General features: G+C 44.5%; 1 protein-coding gene and 1 long non-coding RNA gene across 6 annotated transcripts in view; one reads left to right on the top strand and one right to left on the bottom strand.

The window, feature by feature from the left end:
- SPATA13 (spermatogenesis associated 13) overlaps positions 1 to 27,396 on the top strand; it is a 340,694-nt gene that overhangs the window by 158,667 nt on the left and 154,631 nt on the right. The gene's annotated exons all lie outside the window — the stretch shown is intronic.
- Positions 7,664 to 27,396, bottom strand: part of LOC106988934 (uncharacterized) — a 29,060-nt gene continuing 9,327 nt past the window's right edge. Inside the window, exons 2-6 of one of the 3 annotated variants that reach the window (XR_008292796.1) lie at positions 18,700 to 18,854; positions 16,405 to 16,481; positions 15,625 to 15,672; positions 9,038 to 9,186; positions 7,664 to 8,709 (exon numbers count right to left, since the gene is read on the bottom strand). This is a non-coding gene — a long non-coding RNA (uncharacterized LOC106988934). The remainder of the gene's footprint in view (positions 8,710 to 9,037; positions 9,187 to 15,624; positions 15,673 to 16,404; positions 16,482 to 18,699; positions 18,855 to 27,396) is intronic. The other 2 variants (XR_008292800.1, XR_003421941.2) reach the window with 2 other exon arrangements.

The raw sequence follows: 27,396 nt of genomic DNA, 5'->3' as shown, positions 1-27,396 counted from the left end.
CTGGCTGCCCGTCTGAATCTGAGAATGCTTTCAGCTACAGAGGCCCCATCGCAGGGTCTGTGTGTGTTGTCCATCTGCCCAAGCACTGTTAGGGTGACTATTTCACCCTCAGTGTGAGGAGCAGATATTTAGAAGCTCCAAGGAGGTTGGAAGGGGATCTAAAACGCAGAGAGGGCTCTGGTCCCAGTTCTCATATGTATGGCTGTCTTAGGGCAGAGATGGTGGGTGGTGGCTTCCCTCTTGCCAATCTAGGTTCCCATGGCTTGTAAATGGAGGTGGGGGTGGGGGATCCAGAAGTTGCTACATCACGGTGTGTAGATAAGCAAAGAGAGCTGGTGGGCCCATGAAAGACTTGGTGTTTGACAAGAGGACACAGCACACATGGGTGTTACCGCTGAGGGGAGGGGGGGGAAGCCAGCATCCTTGATGGACTGCCGCACATCCCAGTGGATGGGTGGTCCAGCAGCAGGTGTAGTCAAGAGACACGGGTGCCCAGAGACCAAGGGGATGAGACTGTGAGGCCTGTGTGGACCAGGTGGTAACACAGAGGTCAGCCACTTTCCCCTCCTGCCCCCGGAAACCTGCCCTATGCCCAGATGGTGCACAGGGAATGGGAAAGAGAAACTTGAAACACTGAGGATTCACCCAAGAGAGACCCAGTCAATGTGGTAGAGCCAATTACAGCCACAATAACTGTGCTACACTTTTTTTTCCCTCAGTGGAGATTGTGCTCTCAGGACATTTGAGATCAATTTTAGGAAACAAAGTTACATTTCTGTATGTCTGCAACATTGTATGTAAATTTCAACACCAGCACCCACAGCTTCAGAAGGGCTCATTTCAGTGGGCAGCGCCGAAGACTGACAGAGTCAGAAATGGAACCTCCTACTGAAGGGGGACAGGTGCTAGATACACCTGATGGTCAGGGAAGAAAAGCAGGTCATGGGATAAGCAGGGGATAAGCCAGGGATAAGCAACAGGTGGTGGGTGGACCAAAAGGTGTCCTAGGGTTCCCTAACAGGTGGGCAGGTGGAGAGGCTGAGCAGAGAGCTCCGGAGACTGTAGCAGATGGTGGGGACTGGGGCACTGGCCCCACCCACAGAACCGGGGCCGAGGGCAGGCAATAGTTCAGGGCCACACAAAGGAAGATGGCAAACGAAAGCAGAGTTTTGGCCCGAAGGGGCAAGGGAACAGGACAAGTTATGAAGCCTGGGACATAAGCACTGGAACTACATCTGGTGTGGATGTGGCTTCCAGAAGAGGATACAACCCAGTGTTGGACCAGACAGACAGCACATCGCCTGGGAGTTTCACTAGAGCTTCTTAGTTTTCCTGGTCCGGGAGACAGCTGGCTCCAGATCCTGGTGTAAGGCTGACTGCACAGACTTTCCAGGGCCATGTGGGATTTGTGGTTGCTGGCAGAAAGTCGAGAGTGGGTAGGGACAGGTATCAAATGGTCCAGAGTGAAGACAGAGGTAGAGTGGTGCCTGGGTGAGACCCTGCCTGGCAAACTAAGTGAAGGGATCTTCAGAAGCCGTGTGATTGGTTGTGGCTTCAGGCCCGCTGAATTCCCCCCACACACCTTAGGATGTGTGGGCCTTTTTCCAAGGAGTGAGCAGGTCGACAGTACCTGCTGGAGTTGTTATGTTGGTCTCAGGGGCCTGTCCAAGTCGTGAATACCCAAGTGCCAGCCGTCTTCCCAGTGAGTAGTCTTGCCCTGGGATCCCGGGGGATCTGGTGTGCAGCTCAGGGACAGATAAGCCCTGGGACTAACTTCTGCCTGTGGTTTATCAAAGGGGCGGGAAACACCTGCTAATTGGAGGTTGAACCAATTGCCAGAGTGGCGGTTTAGGCAGGCATAGATGTGCAAAGGGATCCCCTTGGGACGTGCTTCCAGGAGAGAGGAGACAAGACAGTTGCTAGGGGGAGAAGAGCAGGGAACACCAGTGGAGACCCTGGATGTGTCACTGTGGTAGACCGAGGTTCTTACTGGTTTAAGGACCACTGACCTCTAGAAGAAGATGATGAAACACTAAAGACCTTTTCCCAGAAAAGCAAGCACACTTGCTCATATGCATGAATTTCAGTGGGGTCGGGAACATTCTTTGAAGGATCTTCCCTCCCCGAGAGACATTGTTCTTCAGCAAGACAGCTACTGAGTCCAAACTTTTCAGGCATTGCAGATAGAATAAGAAGGGGCAGCAAAGTAGCTCAAAATTTCACCCGAGATTCATGAGAGGTTAGATGTGACATTATATTTAGAGCTGAAAGCGACCTTTGCCATCTGTGGGAAACTTGGGTCTTTGATCTGGAGAAGTAAACCCTGGACGTGGCCTTGGGCGTCTGAAGCTGTGGGTCATAGTCTTGGCCCGGGTACTTGTTCAACTAAGACCTGAGCTGGTCACTCCACCTCTCTGGGTCTCAACTTTCTCATCCACGAGAGGGGGCTGCTCTCTGATGTACGGGGTCCTGGTAAGGTTTCACTGAGATGATACAGACGACAGCGGAACTCTTGGCAAAAGATGATGTTCTGTGGGAAATGTAAATTATGTCACCAAGTCACCTGCCAGCTTGTGGCCCACAAGGACAAGACTTGGCCCTTCTGAGCCCAGCAGTGTTGCCCTCAGACCTCCCTTGTTTCTCTGAGAGCCTGGAGGAAAAACCTGCAGTTTCCTAATTGAAACTCACCGTCCTAGCCATTTGTAGCACCAGCCTTGCCTCCTGGGCCTATAAAATACAAAGCCTCGGTTCACTGGGTTTATGAGCCTCAGGATTGCTTCACTCATTGTTCTGGATTGAATTGTGTCCTCTAAAACCTCCAGTACCTCAAAATGTGACCTTATTTGGAAATAGGGTCCTTGCAGATATAGTTAGTTTAGATGAGGTCAGTAGGGTGGGCCTAGGTCCAGTATGACTGGTGTCCTTATAGAAAGGGAAAATCCGGACAAAGAGACACATATAGAGGGAAGATGATGCACACAGACACAAGGAGAAGATGGCCATCTGTGAGCCGAGGACAGAGGCCGGGCACAGATGCTCCACTCGTGGCCCACAGAAGGGACCCTGCCAACACCCTGATCTTAGACTTCTGGCCTCCAGACAGTGAGAAAACAAAATTCTGCTCAAAATTTTAGCCACTCCGTTTGTGGTGCTTTGTTATGGCAGCCTTAGCAAACTACTACCAAAAAAAAAAAAAAAAAAAAAAAAAACCCAAAAAATAACAAAAAAAACCAACCCCAAAATGAAAACCAAAACCAGCTCCTTTCCTTTCTCTCCTTTCTTTCCCTCAGATTTGCAACAATCGGCCAGGAAGCAGCACATCAAACTTAGACAAATATGTATTTTTACTGGAGGTTGAAATTCTGTGTGTGCTATGAAATTGTATTTGTCCAAGGTTAAAATCATCTCCTAAGTTAAGAGTTAGTTCCTTTTACAAAAGACCATCACTCAAGATGCTTCACTTCCCACCTTCCCAGTAAAGTTAGAACTCATTTTCCCCACCCGGGAGATTTTTGCTTGATCCTGAGAATTACTGCAGGATAAAGGGGAACATAATGAAATGCTAATGGTATTTACTGAGGGTAAACACTGGCAAGCTTAGGAGCCTCTGGCATGATTCATTTGCCTGACGGAGACAAGCCTATTTCTCTCACAAAAGTTTGCAAACCTAGCACAATCTGAAAGACAGTGGGGACAGGGATACTTCTTTTTAGATCAATCTTTTGATCTCCGGAAAACAATGTGTTCACTTTCCTGAGCCAAATTAAGAAGTTCTTGGTTGCCTTTAAACAGCAGTGGGCCTCAGAAGCTGTTCAGGGAGCGTTAAGCTCAGCTGGGCCCGTGTGTGGGAGAGAAGTTTTCCTAAGCAGATTATTAACAGGAAATTATTTGTCTGAGGTTCCAAATGGTCTTTCACCGCCAGGCCACAAAAATTCCTTATTTTTAAATGATCATCATGGGCAGAAATAACTAGAATATTCAGAAAATTCATTAGATAAATTCTAATTCTAGACCTCCCAAAGCGAAATTGACGGGCGCGGCTTTGGGGACCACAGTGTCCCCCAGTGTTGTTGACCTCTGGGCCCACTGGGCTTAGACAGTAGCCTCCAGCTCAAGGCTGGCACCCGGTAGGTCCAGAAACGCTGGATGGATTTAGGTGCCATGTGAGCTGATGGAAATTGGATGAAGTACGTCCCGTTACCTTTGAGAGATACGGTCACGCAGCACAGATGTAAGATGGAACACCTTGGCATTGGCGTGTGAACCTGGCAAAGTTATGTAGCCTCCGTGGGCTTCAGTTTCCTCAGAGTAACTTAGCTTCTAAGTCTCTTTGAACCTTGAAAAGGTCATGGCAAAGGCTTCCCTCGTGTCACAGTGGAGCACAGGACCACTACAGACTGAAATGACCAGACATGGGTTCTAGTCCCGGCTTTGCCACCAGTGAGGGAGCCCAGGGGCCCCCTTCAATCTGCAAAATGTTTTGGTGCCTCAGTTTCCTCTTCAGTAAAGTGGGGAGGACTTCTGTGAGAAATTACATCTGTTAACAGAGGAAATATCTTTTACTCTGAAGGCTTGTAGAATGGGATCTGTATTACCAGTTTTAAGACTCGAGTGGGATTTTGGAATAAGGCCTCCTTAAATTCAGCTTAAGTAATTTTTTTTTTTTCGGAATGTTTACTTATTTTTGAGAGAGAGAGAGAGAGACAGAGCATGAGTGGGGAGGGGCAGAGAGAGAGGGAGACACAGAAACAGAAGCAGGCTCCAGGCCCTGAGCTGTCAGCACAGAGCCCGACGCGGGGCTCGAACCCACGAACCATGAGATCATGACCTGAGCCGAAGTCGGATGCTCAACCGACTGAGCCACCCAGATGCCCCAAAATTCAGCTTAAGTGTTATCAGGAAGGGATAGTAAGTGAGAATAATATTCTCAAGAGGCCATATTACGCACTACCAAGAAGTGCCTGTACTCTCAGACTTTCATTTGAGCATCTTATGTGCCTCATCACAGAGTGGGTCATCAGACCCAGAAAGGGCTTGGAGGCAGGCAGCTGAACTATTCTATTTTATGAAGTCTGACACTTGGTGATGTGTCCAACCACCTCTTGTTACTGTATGTTCTTGAAATTTTACTCTCTTCCTTTTGGACCTGATCATCAGATGCCCGGAGGTGCTAGTGACAGTATCCCTGAAACAAACTGTTTCTCGGGAGGGTTGTACCAATTCTACACTTCCTCTAAGACGGTTGTAGCTTGTTAATTTCCCTACAACTGGACCGGCATTGACTATTGACATTAGGCTGAATTTTGCTACTTGAATAAAAGAGCTACCACACTGGTCTTTTAATGGGCATTTGCTTCAATACATTGAATATATTTTTTTCAATGGTTGCTTACCAGTTGTTTGTTTTGGTCCTAAAATATCTTTTTATATTCTCTATCTATTGGGGTGTTAATGGCTTTCAGCATCTTATTTAATAACCTGCTTGGATTACTTTCCTAGGGGTGTCATAATAAATTGCCATGAACTGGGTGCCTGAACGCAACACCAATTTGTTCTCTCCCAGTTCCAGAGGCTGCAAGGCTGAATTAAGGTATCGGCAGAGCCACGCTGTCTGTGAGGGCCCTGGTGGACTTTCCTAACCTGCCTCTTCCAGCTTCTGCTTGTTGCTAGCGATCTTTGCTGCCCCTTGACTTGTAGACACATTGCTCCCACCCCTGCTTCCATCTTGACACAGCCTTCTCCCTGGTGTCTGTGTCCAAATCCCTCTCTTCTTAGAAGGACACCGGCCATGTTAGGACCCACCCTAATCCAGTATGACCTCATCTTAATTTTACTACATTTGTAAGGACCCTATTTTCTTTCCTATTTTTTTTTTTTTTAATTTAAATTCAAGTTAGTTAACATACAGTGTAGTCTTGGCTTCAGCAGGAGAACCCAGTGACTCATCTCTTACATATGACACCCAGTGCTCATGCCATAAAGTGCCCTCCTCCATGCCTGTCATCCATTCAGCCCCTCCCCCCACCCACCACCACTCCAGCAACCCTCAGTTTGTTCTTATTTAAGAGTCTCTTATGGTTTGCCTCCTTCTCTGTTTTCATCCTCTTTTTGCTTCCCTTCCCCTGTGTTCATCTGTTGAGATTCTCGAATTCCACACAAGAGTGAAATCGCGTGTTATTTGTCTTTCTGTGACTGACTTATTTCACTCAGCATAACAGTGTAAGAACCCTATTTTTAAATAAGGTCTAAGGCATTATTAGGATTTAAACCCATTTTCTTTCGAGGGGTGGTACCTTTCAGCTCACAACAATACTGGAAAAGAAAATATGAGCGGAAGGCTCTTCTGATGGGGAAAGAGCAGAAAACTGGCAGGTGAGTGACAGAATCTGAGGACAATCTATGTAGGTTTATTACCATCTGTTACATCAAGGTAACGGAGAAAGTTATGTGTTTGAAATTTTAAACTATTTGAATTTGAAAAACATATAAAGTTGGTCTCAAGATTTCAGTGCTTACTAACCACTGGAATTCTAAACATCAACTCTGCCAGTCTAGTAAAGTAGAAAGCACATAGCTACATAGAGTCAAGCACTTGGGTGGCTTCCTGGTTCTGGGCTGCTTAGCTGTGTGACTTGGAATCATTTGCTGAATTGACATCATCTATTCTTGTTCCGAAGTCGGTAACATCGAGCCTGATAAAGGGCTCGAACTCAGAAACTGTGAGATCGTAACCTGAGATGAAGTCAGACACTTAACCAACCGAGCCACCCGGGTGCCCCTAGGGCTTTTAATTCTAATCTGAGACTAATAACCTATGATTGCAAAGGCCATAATAAGTCAAGTCCATTTGCTTCTGTTTTCACGTCTTTGTTTGTAGGGGTAAATGGCTCTCCAGCTTTATGGTTACTAAACACAAGCCTGATAGTTTAGGTTAAAGTTAGTTCATATTTAAAGCATTGTTATCCTTGAATACTGTGTTGGATTTGGGGAAGGTCTAGAACTCTGTCAGATGCTGAGATGCTCAGATAATCAATCCACACTTTGTTCTTTCCACAGGAAGAGAGGGTATTTTCCAAATATAAAGGACTCATTGATGTTGGAAGTGAAACTAGTGATTCAACTATAGAATTTTCATCTTCAAAGCACTTTCTAAACAAGAGAGTTGGTGGGACCTGGGGTGAGAGATTCCGGAACCCAATACAAATAGGGTCAGATGTAGAAAGATCCAGAGTCAGCCTCTCTCTGCTGAGGTCAGATGTGCTTGTTGAAAAGTTTGGTTTTATGTGTATTTCTGTTTGTGTGTAGGTCCTTGTGAAACGACTATCTGCGGTTTATTAAACATTCAGGACTAAAATTAAGCTAGGTATTGTTTGTGGATCTCTGCAGTTCACTGAAGTGAAAAAGCCAAAAATGATGATATAATGAGGCAGTGGGCCCACAAAATCCGGGCTAATTTTCTAAGTTTTTTACTGATAAGCTATTAAAGAGTTAATATAACATAATGAAGGTAGCCTCTGTTAGAACATGAATACTTCAGAGGTGCCTGGCCGGCTCAGTCGGTAGAGCCTGTGACTCTCGATCTTGGGGTTGTGAGTTTGAGCCCCATGTTGGGTATAGAGATTGCTTAAAAAAAAAAAAAAATACTTCATGAAGAAATGGTTTGAGTTCTTTTTATTTTTGCAGCCTTAGTGCCTTGTATACAGGTGGTATTTAATGGATGTTCGTTAAGCAGGTTACAAATAGGGCAACCTATAAAAGTTTTATCTCACCAACTGTGGAGCCTCAGTTGGAGAAGAAAAAAGTGAACACCGTCGATTTTTTTTTTTTTTTTCTAATTCCTGTGTCGCTTCAGGGACAATAATGTGTTGTGTCAGACCCAACTAAACACCACTTTGGGGAAGTCTGGTATTTTCCTTGTCTTCAAAACTGCCCTCTAACTTGGGCTGGCACATGGGGTGTTAGGTCTTCACGTAGCTACTTACCCAACTGGCTCAAGCATCTCAGATGAACTTGGTAGAAACAACCCCTTAAAAACACTGTTTGCAAGAGTGAGCTAACTATGACTTAGAAATTCTACTCTGGATGTTCCAGCTTGTGTGTGATTATGAAAGGTAGACCAGGCAGTGTTTCCCAATCCCCCCCTTTTTTTTTTCGCTTTTTACCAAAAAAAAAATCCAGCAAATTTTTTCCAGTTATGATTCACAGTCCTGGTCTTAGAGCAATTTTGACAGTGTTAATCATTTGTAGGGGATGCTTTTTTTAACCTTTATGTTAAACTAATTTTACACTGACAAAGACGTGGTAAAAATAGTACAGAGTTCCTGTGTATCCTTCAACAGCTTTCCTAATGTTAACGTCTAACACAGCCACAGCACGATGACCCAAACTGGGATATTGACATTGATTCAACACTATTTTTACTAACCTGCAGGCTTTATTCAGAATTTACCATTTTTCCCACTCATGTCCTCTTTCTGGTCGAGGATCCAATCCAACACCCCGCATTACATTCAGTTGTCAAACTAAAGTGTTTGCTCCAAACCATTCCCCTTCTTCAGTCTTTCTGTGTCTTTCATGACCTTGACACTTTCAAAGGGCACCAGCCAGTTATCCCCTCAATTTGGATTTCTCTGATGTTTCCTCACGTTAGGCGGAGGGTATGCATTTTGGGCAGAAATGCCACAGAAGGTACTGCGCCCTTCTCAGTATCTGTAAAAAAAATTCCACATTCACGTTTTGTGTGAGTGTGGGAATTTGCTCCTTAAAAGATAATTACTCCCTAAATGTATATATATACATGTATATGTATATGTGTGTGTATGTGTATATATATATATATACATATATATATATATATATGTGTATATATATATATATATATTCCCCCCCTCTGTATTTCTTAGGGATTTGGCATATATATCCCTTAACGACTTAGTTTGGAATCATGATCTATGGAAAGATCCCCTTTGAAGACCGTGCGTTTCCCTGCCTCTGGGGACATTGGGGAGAAGATGGAGCAGACATGCTTTCTCTTTACCCTGTTAGTAGATTCATCGTCAACCAGGGGCCTTTTGCTGCTGAGACAGCTGGCAGTCCGTTCCCAGGCTTTGACTGATTACAAACTGCTTCTTAGGTTGGGCTCATCCAGAAGCCGCTGAGACCACGATTTGAGTCTAGGTCACTTATCTGGTGGCAGGGCAGCAGGAGAGGGAAGAAGACTGGGGCGTTTAATCTGCAGCCCCTAGCTGTCATCGCACGAGGGCTGCTCCCAGGGCACTTTTTTTCTGGTATTCTGGCCCATTCCAAACCTGAGAACACCTCCAGGTAGAGAGTCACTGGGACCTGCAGTAGAATGTCTAGAAAGTCCTTCATGTTTAAGGCAGTTGCAAGTGTCTAAAGATCTGGGAGGGATACTACGGTGCCCTTTCTGCCTTCCCCTTCTTGCTTGCTCTTTTTCCTCTCCGCATGTCCTCTAGTATTTAAAAAGCAAAATAAGACAAAAAAACAAATGTGGTAGATGGAATGAGGAGAGGAGGGGAGGGCATCAGAACGGAAGTGTTGTGTAGGTAACAATCCTCGGCACCCGGCAGTGCTATCTATCATTAATATACTCTTACACTTATGAATCAGTTGGTGCTGGGTTCTATTTTTAAAAGACGAATGACCCAAGGCAGAAAAAAAAAAAAACAAAAAACGTGTTTTCTAAACTTAAAAAGCTGTTGTTTTCCAAGTTGTGGTCTTTCTTCCCAGGCTTTCGAACAGTGAGGCCAATTATAAAGAGATGTGTTGCCTGAGTGTGGGGATGTCCCAGTGGCACCCACACTTTGCTCAAAACACCCCACCAAATGAAAGCATAGAACACCCAACACGGGGGGGTTACTCTTTTCAGAAATGTTCTGGCAACTCGATGCCACATCTCGCAGTGGGACAGTCCCAGAAGTTCTGAAATGGCCCCCAAAAGTGGAGGAAGGGCTTAAAATGGGGGTCGGAAACATGGAGCTTCAATGCTTTGCTCTCTGGCCAGATGTCTTGAAGTAAGTTGTTTATCTGATTTCCTCACCGGTAAGATGGGAATAATCATACCTATTTCTTTTTTTTTTTTTTAACGTTTATTAATTTATTGAGGCGGGGAGGGGCAGAGAGAGAGGGAGAGAGGACCCAAGCAGGCTCTGCACAGAGCCTGATGTGGGGCTCAATCTCATGAACCTGAGATCAAGAGTTGGACGCTCGACCGACTGAGCCACCAGGCATCCCAATCATACCTATTTCGTGTGGTGGCCCTGAAATTAGGTAAGGTCATGTCTGGTCCAGGCTCGGCCAGAAAAGGCTCTTAGCACACGGTGGGTGGGGGTGGGGAGGCAGCTTCTCACTGAATCTCAGACTTGTGTCATCCATGAGCCGTGAGTGCTCTATCCCAGGAGACCCTAATCCTAACCTTGTGAGGCCATTATTATTATCCTTACTTTGCAGAGTAGAAACTCGGTTCCCAGAGACATTGAGCCTCCTGCTTCTGGTCATATGACTGTCCGTGGGCGAGTTAGGATCTGAACCCACATTGGTCTGATTCCGTGATCCATTTTGCCACGTGTTTCCCATCCTTTGGGAACATCATACCAAGGTGAAGAGAGCAGATACCCACCTTCCTCCAACCTCTTCCCGCATGGAGATGGACAAATAAAGAATGCCTGTAAGCTCTACCTCCTAAGCCAAAAGGACAAGGGCACAGAACGTGAACCATGTGACTCAGCACCGAGCCCCAGGTACGCTGCTGGGTGCTGCATGGAAGGCATCTTGTTTGACAAGGGTTGGGCACAGCAGGATGACCATCCTGTTCGGCTGCTTTACGGCACCAGCTGTGCCGGGCCAGCCCAGGAAGGCTTCGTTCCAGCATGGCTGAGTCGCTGGTGGAGGTCCCCCGGTCCCTGCAGGTGGCTGTGGTCCTGCCCCTCATTGGCACCTGCATGTGGCTCGCCGGTTGGCTGCAGCTGCCGCTGAGATCCTGTTCCCCGTTCCCAGGCTGGCCCTGGGTGTAGGCACAGAGACCGTGCTTCCAGGCTCCTTTGGCGGCAGTGTTTAGACGTCTCATGGATGACAAGCTGATTTCTGGCTCTTGGCCTCCCTGCCCTTGTCTCCCAGTTCCTGGCCGGAGCTGGCTTTCAGACTTAAGGTGCTGACCCCTCTCCTGAGAGCCTTCATTCCTGCCCACTTTTAGACTGACATTTTAACAGAGCTGTGACCTCACAGGAGATGAGGAGATGGGTGTCCTTTGGGTTGGGATGAGGTGGCAGAAAGTGGAGAGGAAAGGAGCAGTGTAAACATAGGCAGCGTTAAGCGTGCAGCCATTCGCCACAATGGGCCACTATTCAAAACCAGGCAAGTCAAAGGAGACCTGTGCCAGTCACCTTCTTCTCAGCTCGCGGCAGTGCTGACATGACTCCAGTTTGGGTATTGGTGATGCCCGTGAAGAGAGAGTGTAGAAAGGCATGGATAGGTTACTTGATTAAAATGTATAAATCCTACTGCCTTGGAGGAATTTGATCTGTTAGAATGGCCACAAAATCCCGACTAACTGGACAATAGGTGGTGATCAGATTTCTTTTCTTCTCTTAATGGTATTAGGTAGGGCTGTCTCTGTAACAGCCATGGCATTGTAAAATAGCTTGAGGATTCCAGCCCAACACGGACTTTGCAGTCTTTGGACAATGTTTAAAGCATGTCCCTTCAGAGACAAAGACTAATGTAGTCCCAAGAAGCTGACTATAGCATTCCTCTTACGGTGTTCTTGGTTAATTTGAGTACACAGAGGACATAAGCCCAGTGAAATGTTAAGAGATGTAGAGAAAGCAATGCCAGGGCCCAGGAAGAAGAGTCAGAGGGTAGAGGCCAGCACCTGAAAAACAGCATTTGTATAGCTAGATTTGTGCTAGGAACAGAGAAAGACTGGGAGGTAGATACTTCCTATAATCCTTAATTTACAGGTCGGAGAAGAAAGGTATTAATAGCCTCGATGGGATTTGTTACACTCTGGGGAGGAGTTGCCTAGTGAAAGTGAAAAGAAAGCCAGTGCATGCTGAAGAAAAGGGTGTTAAAGTACTGTGTGCTTTAATTTTTTTTTTTTTTTTTTAACATTTACTTTTGAGAGACAGAGACAGACCACAGGTAGGGGAGGGGCAGAGAGAGAAGGAGACACAGAATCTGAAGCAGGCTCCAGGCTCTGAGCTGTCAGCACAGAGCCTGACGTGGGGCTCAAACTCACAAACTGAGATCATGAGCTGAGCCGAAGTTGGACGCCTAACTGACTGAGTCACCCCGGGAACCCCAGAGTACTGTGTGCTTTTAAAGACCAGTAGAATGTGGCTTTGCCTGTTATGTGATGTAGTCAAGAATACAAAAAGAAAAATGCTTAACGCAGTGAGAGTAGATACTTAATGTATCTAAGATGACTCAACCCATATTTCTGGAAGATGCTCTACTCACAGATGGAGAAAAACATGTGTGAACAAAAACTAGAGAGCCACTAGATGTTAACTTGGTGGCGCTGGCCAGGAAGGTGTGAGCGGGACTAAGAAGGGAAAATCCTCGTGGACGGCATTGGCCAAGGCCTCACGGAAGAGAGAGAATGCTACGTGGTCCTGGAGGAGAGAAGGTCTTATGCTGGCGGAGCTGAGGAAGAGGATATTGCGGATGGGAGGAAGGAGACTGAACGGGTGGCGAGGGGTCGCTTTCTGGAGAGCCTTGGAGGCGAGGGGGGAAGAGTGGATCTGGAAGTCTTGGCAGATTGGGCAGGAGAGCAGCATGTGGGTTAATGGTATTTTAGGCAGTAACTATCCACACGAGGTTCAGGATAGGGGGAACCTCAGGCAGCAGACTTCGGTTACCCGGATCCCACTGACAAAGCCTGTCCTAATTCAGAAATGACGGCTAGGGATTCCAGCCAATTAAGTATGAGCATTCCAGCCCCAGCAGCAAGGCCGTTCCTATTGTGGGCAGCAGCATCAGGTCCTTTAAACCCGACACAGTGAATCATCCGATTCCACCAACGCCCCTCGTCTTCATGCCAACCACGCATCCCTGTGCTCGTTAGTGTCGCTTTTAGTTTAAAGATGGGCACTGATAACTAAAATTGCTAAGGAGATACGTAACCAAGTAGTCCGTAGTTTTATCTCTATAGCCTTAATAAGAGAAGAAATAACACGTAAACTGGTGTGAGTGGACATAGAGGAATGTAGGCTATAAAAAATGTTCTCCTAGATGTCATTATAGAAAGTACAGAAATTTTTTAAATTGCCAAGAATTTTCTTTCAGTTGCCAGTAATTTTCTTTAAATGCCCCTGGGCATTTTTAAAACGCCATGGTTATGTTATACATTCAGTTAGCATATCCCCTTGTATCTAGAGCCTTTTCCACTGTGGTTGGCAGTGTGCTAACGGTCCCCGTGCCCTCTACAACACTGTAGCGTAGCCATCCCACCAATGGGCTGGTATTTGTTTAACATTCCCCCTAATTTTGACTGTTTGTGCTATTTCCTCCCTTTTTTATCATTATTTTTTTACATTTATTTATTTTTGAGAGACACAGACCCAGCATGAGCGGGGGAGGGGCAGAGAGAGAGGGAGACACAGAACCTGAAGCAGACTCCAGGCTCTGAGCTGTCAGCACAGAGCCCGTCGCAGGGCTCGAACTCACAAACCACGAGATCATGACCTGAGCTGAAGTCGGATGCTCAACCGACTGAGCCACCCAGACGCCCCTGTGCTAGTTCCTCCTTTAAGAGACCTTGTTCGGACATAAAATGGTTTCTTCCTAGAAAAACTATGTGTTCTACATGGAAATAAAGGGAGGGAAACTTTGGTGGTTCTTGATCGCTCTCAATAGACTCTTTTCCCTAGAGGCCTCTGGGTGAGTGTGTGTTATTTTCTAGAGGCTGTAATACCACACATTTTGGGGGTTGGTAGTTCCTGATGCATAAGATGATGTTTTTACCACGAAGAGTGTAATGTTTTCCCATGTAAAGTAAAAAGTGTGCTTCAGGAAGACTAGTCTGCTTAATGGGCATGGGGGTCGATGCCTTGATGTGTGGCATTTCTAGTAATTTAGACTGAGCCCGAGGCAGCCCGACGGAGGTGGAACCATGGCTTGATTGCGCAACTTGGTCCTGACGGCGTAGTATGGTCTGCTCTGGAAGGTGCTGTGTTTCTGTAAAGTGGTGTAGCTCAGTGCGACCGGCAAACAGGGAAAGAATGTTAATATGATGCAGAAGTTGTCCCAGTTCATGGAGATTCCAGAAGGCTAGGGTCTGGTGCCTCCGAGAGCAGCAGCCCCACGAGGGCCACATGCCTGCTCCACAGCCTCCTTCGTCGACTTCTTCTGTGCTCGGTTCTTTCAATCTGTGTGCCTTTTGCCCTTGTCCCCGTAACTCATCGGTGTCGACCCTTCCGCCCCTTCCGTGGAGCTACCCATTTCTTTAAATCGGAGTAAAATACCCGGAAGATAAAGTTTACCATCTTGATCACTTTCAAGCAAACAGTTCAGTGGCTTCAAGTACATTCACATTGTTGTCCAGCCCTCACTGCCACCCACCTCACCAGAACCCTTTCATCCTGCAAAACCGAAACCCCATATTCATTAGACAATAATTCCCCTTTGCTCCTGTCCCTGGACACAGTCCAGGGACACAGTCCCTCCTTTGTGTCTCTATGGTTTTGACTATGGTAGGGGGCGCCTGGGGGGCTCAATCGGTTGAGCGTCTGACTTCGGCTCAGGTCATGATCTTGTGGTTTGTGGGTTCAAGCCCCGCGTCAGGCTCTTTGCTGGCAGCTCAGAGCCTGGAGCCTGCTTTGGATTCTGTGTCTCCCTCTCTCTCTGCCCCTCCCCTGCTCGCACTCTGTCTCTCTCTCTCTCAAAAATAAATAAACATAAAAAAAAATTTTTAATAATAAAAAAATGACTTTGACTACTGTAGCTCATGTAAGTGGGAATAGTACAGTATTTGACCTTCTGTGACCATCTATTTCACTTAGCAAGATGTCCTCAACGCCCCTCCGTGTCGTAGCCCGTGTCAGCATGTTCTTACATTTTAAGGCTGAAGGATACTCCATTGTATGAATATATCACAGGGGACACTTGGGTTGCCTCCACCTCTTGGCTACTGTGAATGACGCTGCTATGAACCTGGGGGTAAGATATGTTTTCATTCTCCCCCATGTGTAAAGATGAAGTCCTCTGTTTTCTTTACTAGGAACCTACCTTGCCGTTTTCACTGTATCAGTCCTTTTACTAGGGTCGTTACTATTTCCTTAGGGCTCTGGTGAGAAAGTTGCAAGGGTCTGAGTGGTCTGCCTCAGCCCTGCTTCTCCTTCGAACCCTGCCATCTTTTGTGCACAGTTGAAGAGAGCAAGGGAGGTGTTCGTTCAGAAATGCACATCTGTGTCACGCCAGAGCCAAAAGGCTTATAGAGGCGAAAGGAAATAAGCTGGGGTGCAGCTGTGTGCTATGCCGCTTATTAACTACCTGGCAACCTTAGAAATGTAACCAAGCCCGGCTTTCTCCTCCGTAACGCCGGCCGCCAGGGCTCCTGGAGGAGTCGCTGACATGAGCCACCGAATCCAAGCACCTGGTCCTTACCTCACAGGGGTTCAAAACGCCATCATCTGTCACAAGACCCAGCAGAGGCTGCAAACCAGAGAGGGAACGCGGTTGCAGAGTTGAGCTCTGTAGGCGGTTGGCTCAGCCCTTCTCCTGTGCCCACACCTGTCTACTTCGTACGAGGGCTTGACCGACCGAACAAATTAGATAAGTAAAAAACAAGAACGTGATGCTCTGTTCTAACGTGAGTGTGCATACGGAGAGATCTGGAAAGTTCGTGGAGGCCAGGGAGGGGTGGATGGCAGGAAGGAGGGTCACAGCAGTTGTTGTCAGTTTGGGTAGAGCTGCTGGTTTAGTATTCATGGTTTCCAGGAGTGTCTCTACCATAAAGAAAGGCTCTCGGTGCACCGCAGAGGACTGTGTGATTCAGTGGTGCTGACTAGTCTTGCGGGAATGTAAACTCCGTCTACAAAGACAAAGGAGGATGAACGCTTGAATGCCGTATTTGACCACTTGGTAAAATCATTTGTGACTCAGGAAGTAAGGGGCTCAGAGACCCACAAAGGAGTCCAGGATTTTGGTTAAAGCTCACAATCCCGAGGGCCCAAGAAAGCTATCAGTCCAGTCCTCTGCACAGTTAGGCCTGAACAATCACCAAAATTGAGTTCTTGGGCTTTCTGCTTTATGGAAATATTAAAACAGAAGAGAAAAAGAGCCTCCTTTTTGGTTTTTTAATTATATGACATAGAACATATAATGTCAGTGTTATCATATAAGTAATATGTCCTGTAACACTTGCCAGAGAAAGGGGAACAATACCTAATTGTTAGGAAGGCAGACGAAGAGGACCGCTAGCCGAAACCGACCGTCTCTGCACCGAGGAGGAAGAGAGTGGGCTGAAAAGGGAGCAGGAAGAAAAGCACCAGAGGGACGGGATGTCACATCCTTGCCCTGTTGTGGTTTTCACATTACAGATCGGATCGGATCGGATCAGATCGCTAGAGTGTATCCGACTAGAGGAGTCACCCCTTAGTGAGTCTACCAGAACCCAAGAAGACAACAGCAGACAGAATAAAGAATATCAGAGTGGTTGCTCGAGCTAAGGGTCAGCATTGTTTGTAAATGTCTTCTCTGGGTGTCTGTGTTCCTGAAGGTGTTTACTGGATTATAATGTAAAGTACTTTTCTCGCTCTGGGTTGTGGGAGGAGTTTGAGAAACATTCTGACATTTTGCCTGTCTTCTGCTCCTGGACCTTCTTTCTCAGTCAGTGAAAGTTTGGGGTCTAAATTTGGCTACTGTTGCACTTGAAATAGATGGTCCCTGTTTGTCTCAGATGGTGGTGAATGTTCTACCGCTGTCACTACACAGGGATCGGGGATAGTCCCGTGGGTGCCCCACACTGCTGGTATGTCTGTCAGCTGTGGTATAAGGAAGCCTCCTGAAATAAAGCTAAAAACTTGGATTTGAATCTCAATTCAGCCATTTATCAGCCATGTGAAGATGGATATTGTTGCTTCAAAATCTCCCCAATCCAAGGCAATCTTTAATTCAATGAATGCTTACTGAATACCTACTGAATACAGACCATGATACTAGGCACCAGGAACTGAAGAAGCTTGCAGGCTGATGATGAAGATGAACACATAATCCTAAAAGAACTATGGAGGGGCGCCTGGGTGGCTCAGTTGGTTAAGCCTCCGACACTTGGTTTTGCGATCTTACGGTCATGGGATCAAGCCCCAGGTCGGGCTCCTTGCTGGTCGTGGAGCCTGCTTGGGATTCTCCCTCTCCTCTCTCTCCCCCACTCATGCACATGCACTTGCACGTGTGCTCTCTCCCTCTCTCTCTCAAACTAAATAAATAAAAACTTTAAAAACTAAAAAATAAAATAACCGTGGGAGAGAGATGAGGGGATACTTAGTCCTGTAGGAATTAAGTATGTGGAAGGGTGGGATGTAGCGTGTGAACTGAGCCATGAAGAAAGACTAGCTTTAAATTGCCGCGTGGACAACTGCAGAGCTGGCTTTCCAGGCAGAGGGACCGCCAGAAGTAGGTCACGGGCATGGGGAGCACTCCCGAAGAGGAGTATGGCCCCAGGTAAGGTTCTGAGATTTCAGGTTAGAGGAATGGTCAGGAGGTCATGTCAGAAAAAGGCCAGTGAATAGAAGCATAGGCTTTGAGAAGTTCCAGGCCCTTCCTTTGCTGAGCTGCCTCAGCTCTACAAGGCTTTCCATCTCCTCCTCTCTCTTCTACCACAGCTTCAGCCTCCCTGAACAGCCCACATTCCCTTCCCTCTCCAGCCCCAGCCCCAGCCCCAGGCACACCCCCTGGCTCCCGCACATCCCTTGGTTGGTATGCTACAGAACTCACTTCCTGCCCGTCAGCTAGAGAGCAGATTATTGCCTTGGTTACATTTTAGCTGTCTTCATTTAGCATCCGGAGCATTCAAATCCTATCCAGTGTCTCTGACTGGTACATTTTTACCCTTCCGTGGGACTCGGTTTGGGCAGGATTTCCTTTTTGAAGACTTTCCAGACTTGCCTTCCACCCCTGTATTCATTGGGATTCTCCAGAGAAACAGAATAAGATATAGATATAGAAATAGAAATAGAGACAGGCAGACAGAGACAGAGAGAAGGAACCACTCATGTGGTAATGGGGACTGGCTGGTCCAAAGTGTGTGGGGCAGGCCGGCAGGCTGGGAACTAAGGCAAGGCTTCTATGTTGCAGTCTTGAGACCCAATTCCTTCTTCCTTCAGAAACTTCAGTCTTTGCTCTTAATACTTTTGATTGGATGAGGCCCACCCACATTATGGAGAATAATCTGCTTTATTCAAAGTCTCCTGATTTAATCTTAAAAAGACCATCAAGGCCATATGGAGACTGGTGTCTAACCAAATAGCTGGACACCATGGCCCAGCCACTCTGACACATGAAATTAACCATCTTGACCTCACCCCCTGCCCACTCCCATGTACACACTAAAGAACTGACAAGCTCTTGTCTGGGCTTTCACATATTTTAATCTATTCTGTCAGTAATCCTGGGAAGAGAGAGAATTCTCACTGTTTCACAGATGTTGACATTGCAGTTCACACAGGTTAAGAGACTCACCTCAAGTCCCAAAGTTCTGGAAACGGAAGCCGGGTCATGGCCCCCAGATTCTGGGTGCCTCCTGCTGCGGTAGGCAGTGTCTATGCTGTGGATGTGGTGAGGGGTCCTTCAGCAGAGGGGAGTTGCAGGATGTTCATACTGGATATGCTGGGGCTCTGAAAGTGAAACACCTTGACTTGAACCCTCGCTCTGCCAAACACATGCAGCTGAGGACCTGGGGGGTGTGGGGGGGTCCTCTCTGTGCCTTAGTTTCCCCATTCATAAAATGAAGATAATAGTAAAGTTTACCTAGTGTGGTTTTAATGGTGACATACACAACACAGTGCCTGGCGTGAAGTGATCAGGCAGCAGACAATAATTATGGCAGGAATAACAAGAACATTTAATCATTCACAACCAATACATTTGGAAAGAATGTAAATATTCATTTGTATACATGAAAGTTCTGTCTCTGCCAGGGTTTCATAAAAAACATTTTGAGTTGTGGGAGGCTGGTGGAAAAGGAAGATGGTGAGCTCACATATAAACTAGACACGCACACAGATGTAAATAACCCAGAAAGGACCTGAAGCCTGGCGGAACAGGCTCCATAACTAAAGGTAAAGAAAAGGTCACATCGAAGAGGGTAGGAAGGGCAGAGACACAGTGGGCACAAAACAGACTTGCGGGACCATCCATAGGAGGGACGGAGCAGTGGGCACAGAGAGGGAAAAGAAATAGACCCTCATACTGTGCAGCCTGCAGAGGGAAGACGAATCCCCTTAGCATTTGGCTTTGAAAACCAGGCAGGCCAAATTTTGTGAGTTCTTAGAACGAATGGGACTTAAAACCCGGAATTTTAAAACTCACAGGGCCAGGCTCTGGGAGACCTGGGAGGGCAAGAGGAAACTGAGTTCCCACCATTACAGAGACTGCACAAGAAACAGCCCCCAGAGATACAGCATAGAAGCAGCAGTTAGAAAAACACCTACAGCTCACAGGAGGAAGAGTTATTTACTAATCTCAGAGTAGCTCAGGGACTTCTCCAGGAGCAAAAAAGCTGGCAGGCACCATTTCCCTCCCCAACCGTCCAGCAAAACACACTATAGTCACCTGCTGAAACCAACACTGCACTTCCTGGATTTGCTCCCTCCAGCCAGGCTGGCCTCAGTCCCTGTCCTGCTAAAACTGCTTGTCCTGCCCCTGCACATGTTGTGAATCTGCTGCCTCCAATATACTCTTGGCTGGAGCCCATCGAAACCAGGGCCACAAGCCTGGCAGTTTGCAAGCAGCCCTGATACGGGCCAGGACCCCTCCAAAGTGACTCCTGCCTCAGGGAGAGGAGAAGATTACCAGATACCAGAGTCAGATGGAGGCTCAGCAGTGGGCTGGGGGCAGGTCTGATTACCAGACCCACCCACCAACAGAGGGAAAGCGCCCTACAGTTTGGTGCTACTACATCTCTGACAAATGCCTGGTTTGACTTAACTCAAGCTCAAGATGACCCCAGACTGGTCCACTACACCACAGGGACCAAACACTGTCCAGAACAGGGAAAGAAAGCAACTTCAGATGCTGGACTAAGGGAAAAAGCAGCCACAGTATGAGAGTGCACAGAAGCAACATGCATAGGAGACATCGCTGAAGTGCCAGGTTCTGGTAAATGGGGGATACTGCATGCAGGGCACTATAGGGCCTCTTCTTCCATAAGGCCATTACTTTCCAGAGCAGAAGATGTAGCTGACTTTCCTAATGCACAGAGACAGACACAGAGAGTTAGACAAAATGAGGAGACAGAGGGATATGTCCCAAATAAAAGAATGGGACAAAATCATAGCAAGAGACCTAAGCAAGACAGAGATAAGTAATATGCCTGATGGAGAATTTAAAGTAATGATCAGAAACTCACTGGACTTGAGAAAAGAGTGGAGAACATCAGGGTGACCCTTAATAAGTAGACAAAAAAAAAAAAACACATTATATGAAATTGAAAATACACTTGATGGAATAAATAGCAGGCTAGAGGAAGCAGAAGAACAAATAGACTAGAGGAAGCAACCTGGTGGACAGAGTAGTGGAAAGTAATCAAGCTGAGCAGCTGAGAGAGAAAAACATTATGCAAAATGAGAATAGACTTAGGGAACTCAGCAACACCATCAAGCATAATTACATTCCCATTATAGGGATCCCAAAAGGAGAAGAGAGAGAACAGGGGGCAAAACTTCATCTGAAGAAATAATGGCTGAAAATTTCCTGAATCTGGGGAAGGAAACAAATTCAGGTCTATCTAGGAGGCACAGAGATTCCCCCAACAAAATTAACTCACGGAGGTCCATACCAAGACACATAGTAATTAAAATGGCAAAAAGTAGTGATAAAGAATTTTAAAAGCAGCAAGAGAAAGAAAACAGTTACATACAAGGGAAACCCCATAAGGCTATTAGCTGATTTTTCAGCGAAACTTTGCAGGACAGAGGGAGTAGCATGATATATTCAAAATGATGAAAGGAAAAAATCTGCAGCCAAGAATACTCTATCCAGCAAGGGTACTATTCAGAATTGAAAGAGAGATAAAGAGCTTCTCAGACAAACAACAACAACAAAAAAATTGATGGCTATGAAACCAGCCCTACAAGAAATGTTAAAGGGGACTCTCTGAGTGGAAAGGAAAGACCTAAGTAAGAGTAAGAAAAGTAAGAAGCACAAAACCTGTAAAAATATACATATCTGTAGAAATCAATCAAGAGACTCACAAGATAAAAGGACATGCAGTATGATACCATATACCTAAATCATGGTGGGGAGAGGAATAAAGAACGGGTTCAAACATAAGCCACTATCAACTTAATATAGACTACTATAAGCAGAAAGTATTACACATAAACCTAATGATAACAACAAATCAAAAACCAGTAATAGATCTGCAAAAAATAGAGAAAGGAATCAAAATATGTCATTAAGGAAAGCCAATGTATTGTGAGAAGAGCTCAAAGAAAGAAAAGAATAGAGAAGAACTACAAAAACCACCATAAAACAAGTAACTATAGCAACAAATACATACCTGTTGATAATTACATTGAATGTAAATGGACTAAACTCTCCAATGAAAACACATAGGGTGATGGAAATGGATAAAAAAAACCCAAGACCCATCTACATGCTGCATACCAGAGACTCATTTCAGACTTAAAGACACGTGCAGGTTGAAAGCGAGGGGATGGAGAAACCAATTACCAGCAATGAAATTGACTCAGTAATAATAAAAAAAAATTCCCGACAAACAAAACTCTAGGACCAGATGGTTGAATTCTCCCATTTAAAGAGGAGTTAATACCTATTCTTCTCAAACTATTCCAAGAAAAAGAAGAGGATGGTAAGTTTCCAAATTTATTCTATGAGGCCTGCATTATCCTGATACCGAAACCAGATAAAGACACTACAAAAAAAGAAAACTACAGGCCAGTATCTCTGATGAACATAGATGCATAAATCTTCAACCTAATATTACCAAACCAAATCTAACAATACATTAAAAAAATCATTCACCATGATCAAGTGGGATTTATGCAAGGATGGTTCAGTATTTGCAAATCACTCAACATGATACATCACATCAGTAAGAGGATAAAAAATAGATGACCATTTCAATAGATTTAGAAAAAAGTATTTGACAAAGTACAACATCCATGCATGGTAAAAAACCTTCAACAAAGTAGGTTTAGAGGGAACATTTCTCAACATAATAAAGGCCATATATGAAAAATCTACAGCTAACATCATAGTGGTGAAAAACCGAGAGCTTTTCCCGTAAGGTAAGGAAGAAGACAAGGATGTCCACTGTCACTACTTTTATTTAATATCATACTAGAAGTCCCAGCCACAGCAATCAGAAAAGGAAAATGAACAAAAGGCATTCAAGCTGGTAAGGAAGAAGTAAAACCTTCACTGTTTGCGGTGACATGATACTATATATAGAAAACTCTAGACTCCACCAAGAAACTACTAGAACTGATAAATGAATTTAGTAAGGTTGCAGGATACAAAAATCACTGTACAGAAATCCTCTTCATTCCTATACACTAATAATTTTAAGCAGCAGAAAGAGAAATTAAAACAATCCCATTTACAATTGCACCAAAAAAGAATAAAATACCCAGGAATAAACTTAACCAAGGAGATGAAAGACCTGTACTCTGAAAACTATAAAATGTGGGTGAAAGAAATTCAAGATGACATGAACAGATGGAAAGATATTCCATGCTCATGGATGAGGAGAATGGATATTGTAAAAAATGTCCATACTACCCAAAGCAATGTATACATTTAATGCAATCCCTATCAAAATACAAATAGCATTTGTCACAGAACTAGAACAAACAATCCTAAAATTTGTATGGAACCACAAAAGACCCTGAATAGCCAAAACAATTTTGAAAAAGAAAAGTCGGAGGGATTTCAAGTTATATTACAAAATGTAGTAATCAAAATAGAATGGTACTGGCACAAAAAATAAACACATAAATCAATGGAGCAGCATAAAATGCCCAGAAATAAACTCACAATTATGTGGTCAATTAATCTTCCACAAGGGAGGCAAGAATATGGAATGGGAAAAGACAGTCTCTTCAACAATAAATGGTGTTGGGAAAACTGGATCGCTACATGCAAAAGAATGAAACCGGATGACTTTCTGTAAGAAACACACAAGAATAAACTCAAAATGGATTAAGGATCTAAATGGGAGAAGTGAAACCATAAAAATCCTAGAAGAGAACACAGGCAGTAATTTCTCTGATATCAGCCATAATGACATCTTTTTAAATATGTCTCCTGAGGGAAGGGAAACAAAGTCAAAAATAAATTATTGGGACTACATCAAAATAAAAAGCTTCTGCACAACAAAGGAAACTATCAACAAAAGTAAAAGATAACCTACTGAACAACAGAAGATGACATATCTAATAAAGTATTAGTATCCAGAATATATAAAGAACTCATACATTTCAACACCAGAAAAAACCCAAACAATGCAATTAGAAATGGGGATGGGAATGCAAGCTGGTGCAGCCACTCTGGAAAACAGTATGGAGGTTCCTCAAAAATAGAACTACCCTACGACCCAGCGATTGCACTACTAGGCATTTATTCAAGGGATACAGGTGTGCTGTTTCGAAGGGACACTTGCACCCCCATGTTTATAGCAGCACTATCAACAATAGCCAAAGTATGGAAAGAGCCCAAATGTCCATTGATGGATGAATGGATAAAGAAAATGTGGTATATATATATACAATGGAGTTTTACTCGGCAATCAAGAAGAACGAAATCTTGCCATTTGCAACTACGTGGATGGAACTGGAGGATATTATGCTAAGTGAAATTAGTCAGAGAAAGACAAAAATCATATGCCTTCACTCATATGAGCACTTTAAGAGACAAAACAGATGAGCATAATGGAAGGGAAACAAAAATAATATAAAAACAGGGAGGGGGACAAAACAGAAGAGACTCATAAATCTGGAGAACAAACTGAGGGTTACTGGAGGGGTTGTGTGTGTGTGGGGGGGGTGGGCTAAATGGGTAAGGGGCACTAAGGAATCTACTCCTGAAATCATTGTTGCACTATATACTAACTAAGTTGGGTGTAAATTTTAAAAAAATAAAACATAAGTAAAACACACAATAAACACACAATAAAACACAATAAATTTATGTGGGAAAAAATCATAATCAAATTAGTAGATTTCAGTACTTACTACAGAGTAAATGCTCACTTAACAATTGCTGAATAAATTAATGACCAAAGAATTTTGTCACACATCAGTTTATGAAACAATAAAACAGGCTCCCTTAATAAAAAAGAAAGAGAGAGAGAGAGAGAGAGAGAGAGAAAGAAAGAAAGAAAGAAAGAAAAAGAAAGAAAGAAAGAAAGAAAGAAAGAAAGAAAGAAAGAAAGAAAGAAAAAGAAAGAAAGGGGGAGAGAACAGGAACAGACATTTCTCCAAAGAAGACAGATGGCCAACAGATACATGAAAAGACACTCAGTATGACCCATCATCAGAGAAATGCAAATCGAAACCACAATGAGATATCACCTCACACCTGTCAGAATGGCAAAAATAAAAAAAACATAAGAAACAAGTATTTGTGAGGATGTGGAGGAAAAGGAATGCTTGTGCATTGTTGGTGGGAATGCAAACTGGTGCAGCCACTGTGGAAAACACTACAAGGTTCCTCAAAAAATTGAAAATAGAACTCCCATATGATCCAGTAATCACACTACTGGATATTTACCCATGGAATACAAAAACATTAATTTGGAAGGATATATACACCCCTATGCTTATTGCAGCATTATTTACAATAGCCAAATTTTGGAAGCAGCCCAAGTGCCCATTGTTAGATGAATGGATAAAGAAGATGTGATGTATATAAAAGGAATATTACTTAGCCATAAAAAAGAATGAAATCTTGCCATTTGCAACAACATGGATGGATCTAGAGCAGAGTGCTGAGTGAAACAAGTTAGAGAAAGACAAATATCACTTGATTTCATGCATGTGGAATTTACGAAGCAAAACAAATGAACAAGGGGGAAAAAAAAGAGAAACCAAAAAACAGACTTTTAACTATAGAGAACAAACTAATGGTTGCCAGAGGGGAGGTGTGGGGGGAGGGGGGTGAAATACGTGATGGGCATGTATTCATGGGAAATACATGATAAGAGCACACTTATGATGAGCACTGAGTAATGTATAGAATTGTTGAATCCGTGTATTGTACCCCTGAAACTAATATAACACTGTGTGTTAACTACCCTGGAATTAAAAAAAAAAAAATCATATAGATGTTTTAAATTTTAATTTTAATCTGATTTGTTGATAGTGTATGGCAATGAAACTGTTAATTGTATATTGATCCAGGGTACTCAACCTTCCTAAACTTACTGATTAGTTCTAATAGTCTTTAGTTTTGTAGAATATACCAGATTCTCTAAATAAGAGATCATGTTATGTATAAACAAAGCTTGTTTTATCTTTTCCTTTGCATAAAAAATGTTTCAAATTGTGCATGCATATACAGTGAATCCCGGATTATTCCATAATTTTAATAAATGACATCACGTGTCTGTTTATTATTTCTTACCATTCCTAATATGCCTTCACTTATTCCACGTACGTTTCTAGTTGTTTATTTTATTACTATTTTTTTTTTTTTTTTTTGAGAGAGAGAGCCCACGTGCGTGGACACTAGCAGGGGAGGGGCAGAAAGAGAGGGAGAAAGAGAATCCCAAGCAGGCTCCGTGTTGCCAGCACTGAGCCCGAGGCAGGCTCAATCCCACAACCAGGAGATTATGACCTGGGCTGAAATCAAGAGTCGACACTTAACCGACTGAGCCACCCAGGTGCCCCTCTACTTACTGTTTCTTTAGTAGGTGCTTCCTTAGCACCAAACCTTTGTGTTCTGGTAGTCTGCTGAACATCTAATTTCCTTTGACGGATTTTTCATATTTAGTCTCTGATTCTGTGGTGTTTTGTTCTGTTTAACTTCCTAGAAGTTAATGTCCATTACTGAGGCACATTGTTGTAAGAGGGTGGGGTCTGGAGGTCAACTGTCTGATTTCACATTCCAGCTATGTGTCTTCCTGGGTAAGTTTCCAACCTCCTGGTGAGGCCTTGGTTTCCTCATCTGTAAAGTGGGAACATCAGCAGTTCCCACCCCATAGGGTTTATGCCGAGAATCAAAGGAGTAAAAACATGTAAAATGCTTAAAACAGAACCTGGCACATAGTATTAAATGGACATTACCAGACGTCACTGTTTTTTCTACCCTTATAGTTTTTAATAGTACTAAGCATTACATATGCAATGCTTGACTAACTCAGTTGCTATATGTGGCCCGGCGTGAGGGCAGCAGAGAGAAGAGAAGGGTGTGTTGCTGGAGAGTCATGATTCAGCTCTTGGGGAAGACCTAGTTTTGAAAGGTTGGTGAACCTGTCAGAAACAGCCAGCACAGGCGGAGAGCAGAGCCTGCCATCCAAAGGCGCAGGTGACGCTGCGGGACTCTGCGGAGGATGCGGTTAGGACTCCGCGGCCTCTGAGCCTCTCCCTGCCCCTGTCCTGGAGCAAGTTACAGGTCTTGAAACAGTTTTGTCTCTTCCCCCGGGTTCGGGGCCTAGTGTCGGTTCTCTGCGTTCCTTCTCACTTTTACATCTTAAATTGTAATATTTTCATTGCTAACTTTTCTGAATTTCCACACACGGTGTAGTTGAATGTGATAAAGGCGATGTGCAAATCAAAGGACCATCCTGAATATGTGTGTGAGAAGAAAAATCTGTATTACATCTGTTCTCATGTCTAATCATGTTCTCTGAGTTGAGACTGGGGCATCCTCCCTAGACATTGTCCTCAATCTGATTTTATTCCATCTGCAGTGTTTCCTCCACAAACATGAAATCAACATTAGAAGAAACATTCCAGTGCGTTACAAACATGTCAGCCCTTTGGCAAATGAGCCTGGATGCTAGACCAGCTGTGTGGATTTCCAGACAGGCTCTTGTGTGGTCCTGGAGCCTCTGATGTGGGAGCCACACCGTCCACCTACTGTCCTGTCTTTGGGCTGCATGGCCCGCCTCACCAGCTTCTCCCTCGCTGCCACCCGCACAATCCTCACCTTCCACTTCATTGCCTTCATTTATGGATGCAACTTGTTCTTGTC

This window comes from Acinonyx jubatus, chromosome A1 (genome assembly GCF_027475565.1).
Source record: "Acinonyx jubatus isolate Ajub_Pintada_27869175 chromosome A1, VMU_Ajub_asm_v1.0, whole genome shotgun sequence".
Lineage (NCBI taxonomy): Eukaryota > Metazoa > Chordata > Mammalia > Carnivora > Felidae > Acinonyx > Acinonyx jubatus.
Note: the sequence above shows the minus strand (reverse complement) of the source record. Positions and strands in the feature narration are given on the sequence as shown.